We start from the raw sequence: 11061 nt of genomic DNA, 5'->3' as shown, positions 1-11061 counted from the left end.
TACCCATCCAAATGGTCAACGAGGGGCCTGTTCTAGGGTCACTCCTCCTAGGGTAGTGGTTGAAGATGAGGAAGAGGAGTATGCCGCAATGTTGGAATAGAGCCTCCAAAGATGGAGAAATAAAGGAAACTCAGGGCAATTAGAGAAGTTGGAGAATATGATTCGAGTGGAAAAAGGTATGGAAAGTTAAATAGTGAATTCTAATGAAATGAGTTTCTTTTTCGGGGCAAGGATTCCCGAGAAGTTTAAATGGAAGACTGACAGATTCGATGGGTCAGGGGACCCTAAGGCTCATCTCAAAATCTTCCTTAGCATCACCAAGTCATGGAAAGTTGCAGACAACTAGATGGTGCAGGCCTTCATGTTAACCTTATCAGAACTAGCACTAAGGTGGCTCACCCAGTTGGAGTCTTCCTAAACTCAAAATTGGACAACAGTGGTGAAAGCCTTCACCAAGCAATACTTACAACACCAAAGTGGATGTGAAGCGATGAGAGCTTTAGAAGTTGAGACAATAGCCTAGAGAAGGATTTGCTACCTTCTTAATGAGGTTTAGGGATAAGCCCACCAAGATGGCAGATCTGCCTTTAGAAGTAGAGCAAGTAGAAATATTCATTGAAAAATTATCAAATCCTTATTATGATGTCCTTTACTATCAATATCTACAAACTTTTGATGCCTTGATAGCCACCAATACATGTGTGGAAAACATAATCCTAAGGGAAGCTCAGTATCAAGGATCCTCCTAAGATGCAGGAAAGAATACCAGAGTTGGATGGGCAAAGGGTCCCGAAACTAATGTGGTAGGTACAATTCGACAGCTAGTCTCACCCATCACCTCTTCGTCACCATTTGTGATACAAGTAGATGCACCCTCCCAAAAGGCTCCTCGCCAAAGAAGTTAGTTTTTTTATTTAGGAATGCCTGTGATAGCAGTGTATGAAAAGCTAAAGAAGTAAGGATTGCTAGGGACAGTGGCTCCAATAGGATTCAGCAACCCTCCCCCAGCTTGGTATAGAGATCATGAATATTGTGCTTACCATACTCAGAAGGGGCACACACAGAAAGGTGCCTAGACCTTCTATACACGATCCAGGATTTGGTAGACAATGGGAGTATTGAAGTCAGGGCTAAACAACCTCCCATTATCAACACCAATTCACTCCCCGACCATATGAACAATCTAGATGAGAAAGCAACAGAAAGTTATCCCACTCATTTGATCACACCCCAAGCTCAGAAGAATTATTTGAATGCCCGTGCTTATAGGAAAGTCATGAGTCAAAGGACCAGAATCATAAGGACTCCCAAAAGAAGAGAATCATTAGAAGAAGAATCAGAAAATCGGACTCTCACTGTTCATCCTTCCTCATTAACAGAAGAATCCACCGTACCATATTGCCAACCTCCAGCATATTACCAAGCTTCACCACACCATCAAGGGGAAGGGACCTCATCATCTTATCACCCCCAATCTTCATATCCTACCTCTCACATCATATCACCTTCATATCATCCTACCTCATATCCCTCATCACCCTCATACCAATCCCATTCTCAAGGTTCGGTGTACAACCCAAAGGAAGCATGGATGGACATGTACAATTGGAAGGATATGCTTGCACTACCAGATTTCCCAAAGACGACCTCATCAACAGGATCAGTGAATACTTGAGGAGAAGGTCAGGAAGGTGATCCCACCTCTCTAATTCATGCAACTATATCTTCAAGAGATAATCCAGAGATGATTGAAGAGATTACAAATGATCTTCTCAAAGTAGTAGCAGCATTGGCCATAGGGGAGCAAGTTAAAGAGTACACCTCTCTATCCACACAGGGAGTGACACAAAGGATGATGAGTCTGGTCTTATCCAACTTTGAGCCAGTCATGTCAAGTCTAACCCTATGAAAATATTTCGGTCCATATACTCTGAATACTACGAGCATTTAGATGTAGGAGAATTTGATGATCAAGAGGAATCTGATGAAGAACCAAGTGAAGGAGAAATCAGTGAAGAAGAAGATGATGACAATGACGATGAGGATGAGAGTGAAAATGAGAATGATGGACATGACTCTAATTCTCAGGTTGATGATGAGTATCAGGATTGGAATGACTACCAGGGACCTTGGGATAATAATGAAGATGATGAGTCTAGATATTATTCAACCAGAGATCCGGGAGGGTATTCAGTATTTGCCCTCGGTGAAGATGACCCAATGATTGATCCCATAGATGCAATCCAATCAGCACTCACGATCCATGTGGAAGGAAATGAGTAGGCAGCTATCCAGAAGAACCATTGCACCAATGAAGAAATAGCAACAACCTTCTTAGAAGAAGAAGGAGGTATGTTGCTATATCTTCTCATCTATCGAGCCATAAAACAACTCTTGAATTGGACTAGCATTGGGGAGAATTTCAAGTTTACTCATGTTGTTGAGTCAATCAAACTAGATATCACTGATGAAAGCATCAAACCAGCCATCGAGTCTATAGTCGAGTCAGTTATTGAGTCTTCTGTTTATGATTTCGTGCCAGCTTCCCCTCTTGAGGAGAGCCCAGAGTCCGTGTATGTCTAGTTTATTACTCATTCTTTCATGAATGAAATTTCTGATTCCGAGTATGACTTGCCTCCTTTTCTGATGATGATCTTAATAAATATCAAGAGTTAATAAAACAGTGCAAACCAAAGAAAGCCCAACCCATCTGTGAAGATACCTGGGTTATTGATCTAGGAACCGACCAATGCCTTCGAGAGGTAAAAATTGGTACCACCCTAGACAATGAAGAATCAGAATAGATGATTAGTCTTCTGAAGGAATTCACCAAAGTCTTCACTTGGTGTTATGAGGATATGCCTAGTATAGACCCCAACATTGTGCAACGTTGCTTGCCAACCTACCCTAGGGTATAGCCAATCAAACAGAAGCTCAGAAGAATAAGGCCAGAATGGAGTGAGAAGATCAAAGAAAAAGTTGTGAAGTAGTGGAATGCAGGGTTTCTACAAGTGGTGAAGTACCCCCAATAGTTGGCCAATATAGTACCAATGCCAAAGAAGGATGGCAAGGTATGAATGTGCGTAGACTTCCAAGATCTTAAAAAGTTAATCCTTAAAGTTGACTTCCCATTACCTCACATTGATGTTTTCGTGGATAACACGGTGGGGCAGGCCTTGTTATCATTTATGAATGGATTCTCGGGATATAACCAAGTGAGCATGCACCCAGAGGATCGTGAGAAGATAGCTTTCACCACTCCATGGGGAACATATTGTTACAAGGTGATGCCTTTTGGGCTAAAGAACGCCAGGGCAACTTATCAGAGAGTAACTACGGCTATATTACATGATATGATGAACAAAGATGTAGAAGTCTATGTGGATGACATGATAGTGAAGTCAAAAGATCGGCAGGGGCATATTCCCGCACTAAGGCAATTCTTTGAAAGAATCAAGAAGTTTCAGCCTAAAGTTGAATTCTCAGAAGTGTGTATTCGGAGCAACAACAAGAAAATTGTTAGGGTTCTTGGTGAGTGGAAGAGGCATTGAAGTCGACTCTATCAAGATTAAAGCAATTCAAGAAATGCCCACACCTTGCACTAAGAAGCAGGTACAAGGATTTTTGGTTTTTCGCATCCAGTATATTAGTAGATTTATAGCTCAATTGACTACAATCTGAGAACCAATCTTGAAGCTACTGAAGAAGGATTAGCCCACGGAATGAAATGACCAATGCTGACAAGATTTTGATAAGATCAAAGGATACCTCACAAGCCCACCAGAATTGACACCACTAGTGAAGGGAGAACCACTTCTGTTATACTTATCAGTGGGAGAATATTCCATGGGCTCGTTGCCAGCACAAAAATATGAAATAACCTAGAGGGGGGTGAATAGGTTGCACCAGTGGAATTTTAACTCTTTTTGAAATACCGTCTCAAGTGTGATTATAAATAATAAATGCAAAATAAAATAAAATAAGCACAATCACACAACACCGAGAATTATAGTGGTTCAACTCAATCCGAGTCTAGTCCACTCCCTACAAGAATCCTCTTGTAAGGTATTCCAATAGTTCTCCCTTTCGGTACGGTAGGTAGGAAAGAAAATTTTTACAATCTTTTTATGGATAAGAGTATCCTTACAAATCCCCTTTACAGGCAGAGAGGTGCCTTTACAATCTCTTTTGGTGGTAGAGAGACACATTCCTCTTTTTGGGATAAGAGAATCCTTACAACCCTAAATACGGTCTAGAATTGTAAAAACAAAAAAAAAAGTGAGGAGTAGTGGAATAAGAGGAATACCTCAAGTGTGGAAAATGATAAGAATGAGAGATGAATGATGCACTTTATGTAAAGTCCTCTCTTATTTGACCTGCATAGGAGAGAGTGGAGGACTTGATTAAGACTTAAGCTCTTGTTGGGATTAGAACAATCGAATAGCTCAAGTAGGATAGAATAATATTAATGACTCTTGAATGCTCACAACAATGCTTTTAATTTCTTGTTTAATTAATTTTTAATTAAGAGTAGCTAGGGTATTTATAGGTGAGCTTAGTGAAGCATTTTAGGTAGAAAATCAGGCTTTAACAGTCGTATTCTGGGACCATCGGTCGACCACCATTGGTAGCCTATCGACCAAAAAGAGCCATTGTGGTAGAAAAACTAGCCGTTGGAGCCCTTCCAAGAAGGCACAGATCGATCGAGACTTTCTACCGATCTACCGGATATGGTCTCGGATAGTTCCGATTGACCAGCACTTATAGCCGATCGACGGCCAGCTTGACAGATTCTGTTTTGTCAGAACTTTGTCATACTGACTAGTCTTAGGTTTTTTTACCATAACTTTTCGATCCAACTTCGGATTAACCCGAAACTAGTTTTGTTAGAATTGTAACCCGATTTCCTACAACTTTTACGAGGGTCTATTTCCTGATACCAACTTTAAGGATACCCAAAATGCCCTTGAGTCAGGTCAATCTGTTTTCACAGAGTTTTACTAGAGCACATTGCACGCTACCACCTTGGGTCATTCTAGTATGATGTATGAGGTGCGTGAATATGCAATGTATGTGCAAATTACAAAATATACTTTCTATCCTATGGTCTTCATCTTGGGTTTTGATGTCTTCATCATCTTAGGTCTTGATGTCTTTATCTTCGGGTCTTGAGTGTCTTTAAGCTTCAAGGTCATGTTTACATAAGTTCAAACCTTGATGTCTTGATTCGACCCTTCTAAGTGTTTCTTCAAACTAATTATACTTTCTTAAATCTAATCATATTTTATCAAACCAAGTTAAAGACGTATGTTTGTTTGTTAACACCAAAACATATTGAGGAGTGTGAACTTGTTTCCCAACAATCTCCCCCTTTTAGTTGATGACAAACATACACAGGCAATATAACCAAATACAAGAAATGACAGTAACACAGTTTAAAGTTCAATAAGATATTTTAAGTCATTTCCAGAAGCAGTTCAAAACTGAGATAGATACATAGTTCAAAACAAGAAACAAAAATAGAGATATAGTTCAAAACAAATATAGATACTTAATATAGATACTTCTCCCCCTTTTGTCAACAGCAAAAAGGGAACCAAAACAGCACAAGATATTTAAAATACTCCCCCTGAGTATGTGCCAGAAGAAACACTTAAACTAATGTAACACATAGAAAATAACTATAGGTTCATCATTGTATCTTAGTGTATTTCAACAAAAAGTAATGGGAGAGACTTAAAACAAAGACTGAGTTCCACAAGATAAAACAGAATAAGATTTTAATGGTAAAAAAAAAAAACTTATATAAAAGGAGTAAGGACTCCTATTCCTCTGCATCCTCATCCTCTGTGTTCTCCTCTTCTTCTTCTTCTTCGTCATCTTCATCTTCCTCGTCTTTGCGCAGGAGATTGAGAATCTCATTCTTCTTTCTTTCCATCTTCACCAATTGAACAAGGATGATGTTCCCAACCTTCTGAAGATCGACGATGGGTGCATAGGCTGATGCATCATCACTTCCTTGTTGCTGTGGCTGGCTGGGTCCAGCATCAGTCTTTTTGGAGGAAGTGGTCTTCTTGGAAAGGAGGTGCATTTTACGAATAATGGAGATATTGATCTCTTGGGGAAAAGAGTCAAATGATTCACCAGAGAAATCCACATAAAAGTGGTCCAGGATTTGACAAATCATCCTTCCATAGGGAAGATTTCCCTTTTAAAGTTTGTCACCATGGATAATCATGGTTTTGAGCAGAATGTAAGGAAGATTGATGCTCACAGTCTTGCAGACACATTAGGTAAGATAAGTATGGAATGGTGAGACCTCATCTCTATGACCATTCTTTAGTAGGATGTTGTAGGAGATAATGAGATTTACAATCCTCCCTATATCGGTGAGTTTCTTAGCCTTAATTTTATGAGTATTAGCATATTCCTTCATAATGCTAGAGTACACACAGTCAACATCCATGAATTGTTTTATATAGGTCTTGGGTTGGTAGTATTTGAGTTCTCCAACCACAGAGATGTCTAAGGTTTCTCCAAACATCAGAATGTCTATATCTATAGGAACTCCCTTAACATAGGAATGGACTAGAAGATTGTCACCTTCACCAGAGAAGGTAAGGTTGCAAAAGAACATTTTGACTAGGTGAGGATAACAATTGAATTCTAGTTTGAGAATGTTGCCCCATCCCAAAGCATCAAAGAGGTCTTTGATGTCATACCTGGACAAAGATTCGGAATTGATGGTTCTTACTTGCCTTATGTGTCGAGAAATGTATAGATCCCATAATTCTTGAGCAATGGAGGAGAACCAGATATCTTTGTCAGAGGCCTTATGTTTTCCCTTTTGAGTGAGGGTCTTCTTGGCTCTGTGTGGGCGGTGAGAGTTCATGATGATGAAAGGCGTAAGAAAAGAAGAAAGTCAAGAGTTTTTAAGAGAGAAAGGAAAGGATCTTGAGAGATCTAGGTTAGTAATGGGTTCTAAGCTAGGGTTTTGGGAGAGAAATAGTCGAAATAGGATTTTAGGCTAAAAGGGATATTTAAAATGAGGCACAAAGGTTCAAAAAATTGCTTGTAAATGAGGTTGGAATCGAGTTTTCAATGGCACCGATCGATCGGTAGATGGTGGTGGTTGATCGGTATTCCTTTCGATCAATGGCGGTCGACTGGAAGCTTTGAGGCGGTCGATCAGTAGATTCTAGAATTGTCTGAAAACTTAGAAAATTGAGAATTTTGAAGGGGTTTTTTAAGTCCGGGCTTTTGGAATAAATATGCATGAAAGAATGTTTAATCTTTCAACCAAATGGGTTGCAAATTCCAAGTTCCTTAGGAAACTAAAACGCTCTTCACCTAGTGGTTTAGTGAATATATCTATGAGTTATTTCTTACTTTCAATGTATTCTAGAGAAACATCACCATTTTGAATCGTGTCTCATAGAAAGTGGTGTCGAATGTCATTGTGCTTTGCCCTTAAGTGTACAGTGGGATTTTTAATCAAGTTTATGGCACTGGTGTTATCGCACATAATTGGGCAAGATTTGAAACTCACTCCAGAGTCTTGGAGAGTTTGCTTCATCTAAAGAATTTGGGCACAGCATCTACTAGCTACAACATATTCAGCTTTGGTGGTTGATAGAGCAATGGAGTTTTGTTTTTTGCTAACCCAAGAGAAAAGACAAGAGCCAAGAAAGTGACAGGTACAACTGGTACTTTTTCTGTCGATATGGCAGCCCACGAAGTCAGCATCTGAAAAGCTGACTAAGTCAAGGGGTTGGTTTTTGGGGTATCATAACCGAACATCACAAGTGCCTTTTAAATATTTTAAAATTCTTTTCACAGCTATGAGGTGAGATTTCTTAGGATTGGTTTGAAATCGAGCACATACACATACACTGTGCATTATGTCAGGTCTACTTGCCGTTAGATATAGAAGGCTCCCAATCATGCCTCTATATCTAGTTACATCCTCATAAATGCCATTTTCATCCTTGGTTAGTTTCAAGGATGAGCTCATCGGAGTGTCTGAAGATTTTTGACAGTTAATGTCAAATTTCTTTAGCAGCTCCTTGGTGTACTTGCTTTGGTTTATGAAAATTCCATTATCAGTTTGTTTTATTCGAAGACCAAGAAAGAAATTTAACTCTCCCATCATATTCATTTCAAATTCGTTGCTAATCTTGCTACTGAAATCAGTACACATTCTCTCGTTGGTTGAGCCAAAGATGATATTATCTACATAAATTTGAACAATGAGTATCTCTTTCTTTAAGTTCTTCACGAACAAAATTGTGTCAATCCTCCCCCTTGAGAAACCACTTTCTATCAAAAAAGTACTCAATCTCTCATACCAAGCTCTAGGAGCTTGTTTAAGTCTATAAAGGGCTTTCTTAAGTCTATAAACATGGTTTGGAAACTTAGGGTCTTCAAAACCAAAGGCTTGAGCTACATATACCTCTTCTTGAATGTATCCATTCAAAAAGGCACTTTTGACATCCATTTGATATAGTTTGAAGTCCTTATGGCATGCAAAAGCTAGTAGCATTCTAATGAACTCTAACCTTGCTATTAGTTTATAGGTTTCATCATAGTCAATTCCCTCTTGCTGATTATACTCTTTGGCTACTAGTCTCACTTTGTTTCTTACTATGTTCTCATCTTCATCCAATTTATTATGAAAGACCCACTTAGCACCAATGATGGTGTGGTGGTCAGGTTTTGGGACAAGTTCTCATACCTTGCTTCTTTCAAACTGGTGAAGCTCCTCTTGTATAGCAATAATCTAATCATTATCTTTTAGTGCTTCTTCTGTGTTCTTGGGTTCGATCCTTTAGATAAATGCAATGTGATTGCATACATATTGGGTTTTAGATCTAGTTTGAATTTCTCCATCTAGATCCCCTATAATGTTTTCTAAGGGATGATTCCTATGAGGGATGACTTCCTTAGGAAGCTTTTCTACTTTTTCGATTGTAACATCATTAGAATCATCAAGAGAAATATCATTAACTTTGTTCTTAAGCTCATCAAACATGGTATCATCATCATCAACAAGAAATTTATTCAAGTCATTAGGCAATGATTCATCAAATCGTACATTCATAGATTCTTTAACCATTAATGACTTTTTATTAAAAACTCTATATGCCTATTGTTGAGTGAATATCCTAAGAATATTCCTTCATTAGATTTCGCATCAAAATTTTCAAGATAGTTTTTAGTGTTTAGGATGAAACATTTACACCAAAAAACTCTAAAGTAGTCTACTTTTGATATTTTGCCAAAGTACAGATCATAAGGGGTCTTAGAAAGTAAAGGTCTGAGAATTATCCTATTTAGCACATAACAAGCTATATTTACAGCTTCATCCCAAAAGTACTTAGGCAAGGAATACTTATTGAGCATAGTCCTAGCCATCTCTTGTAGTGATCTGTTTTTCCTTTCAACAACCCCATTAGATTGAGGTGTTCTAGGAGCAGAGAAATTATGGTCAATTCCATACTTGTTGCAATATAAGTCAAATTGACTTACATTGTCAAATTCTCCTCCATGGTCACTCCTCACAGAGGTTACAGTATACCCTTTCTGATTTTGCAATCTATTACATAGAGTTACAAATTCATCGAAGGCGTCATTTTTTGTTTTTAGAAAAACAGTCCAAGTGTATCTAGAGTAGTCATCAACGATTATTACAAAGGTATAACTTTTACCACTCATACTAGATACATTGATATGTCCAAATAAGTTTAAATGAAGAAGTTCCAATGGTCTAGAGGAAGAGAAAATATTCTTCGACTTGTGAGAGACTTTGGTTTGTTTGCCTTTTTGACAAGCATCACAGAAATTATCTTTCTCATACTTGATCTTAGGGAGGTTCCTTACAAGATCCTTGGATGTAATGGTTTGAATAATCTTAACATTTACATGTACAAGTCTTCTATGTCATAATGATGACTCACTATAGTTAGAAACCAAGCATGCATTCAAGGAACTTGATTCGTCAAGCATACAAACATAGATATTATTTTTCCTAGATCCTTTTAGAATTAGATTATCATTTGCATCTTTAATACAACAATGGGAGACATTAAATTCTACTTTGTATCCAATACTACATAACTGACTTACACTTAGGAGGTTATAATTCAGATTTTTCACAAAGTAAACATTTGAGATTGAAATACCTCCAAGTCTTATTTTTCTAATACCAACAATTTTTCCTTTGTTGTCATCTCCGAATGAGACCTATCCTCCATCGTTGTCCCGTAAGCTTAAGAATAGGTTCTTTTTGGATGTCATGTGTTTGGAGCATCCATTGTCGATTATCCATTCGGCTTCCACTTTATTCTTTAAGAAAACCTATAATAGAAAATTAATTGTACATTGGTTCCCATAATCTCATGGGTCCATAATTGTTAGTGTCAAACTTTTCTAATGGAACCCAAATGATTTTGTACTTTTTAGGTCTTTGGTTCTGCCTTTGGGATGACTTTGGGTTTCTTTGGGTCCTCTGAGGTTCATAAGATCTATTTGATCTTTGAGGAGTATCTTTGAGGTCTATAGGATCCTTGGTTTTGGTATTTCTCTTGTGGTTTATAAGTCTTCCAGGGTATTTCTCTTTAGGGCCTCTCAATGGAATGTTCTCTTTGAGGTTGGGATTTTCTATACCTAATCATAGGTCTAGAGTCTTCTTGAGACCTATATTGCCTTCTTAGGGGTGTGTAGTAGTAGGTATGGCTAACTCTTGGTCTCTCAGTTTGAGAGTTGGGGTTCTTTCTTTTCCAAAAATGACACTGGTTTATGGAATGTCCTATCCTTTTGCAAAAACCACATTTGATGTAAGAGGTGGATAGTTGGTTTCTTTGGTCACCCCTTCTTGGATTCTCACTTTGCTTTTCTTTTCTCCTAGATGGATTTTGTCCATTGTAACCCAGTCCTTCTCTTTTATTTGGACATTTCCTTTGAGAACCAATGATGAGCACAATAATGTATAAAATCTTAGGGATATAAGTGTATATTTTGCCCCACTTTGGATAGTACTACTTTTTTTTTCTTTTTTTTTTT

The sequence above is a fragment of the Macadamia integrifolia genome, unplaced genomic scaffold (genome assembly GCF_013358625.1).
Source record: "Macadamia integrifolia cultivar HAES 741 unplaced genomic scaffold, SCU_Mint_v3 scaffold3084, whole genome shotgun sequence".
In the NCBI taxonomy this organism is placed as follows: Eukaryota; Viridiplantae; Streptophyta; class Magnoliopsida; order Proteales; family Proteaceae; genus Macadamia; species Macadamia integrifolia.
This window is presented reverse-complemented; position numbering follows the sequence as displayed.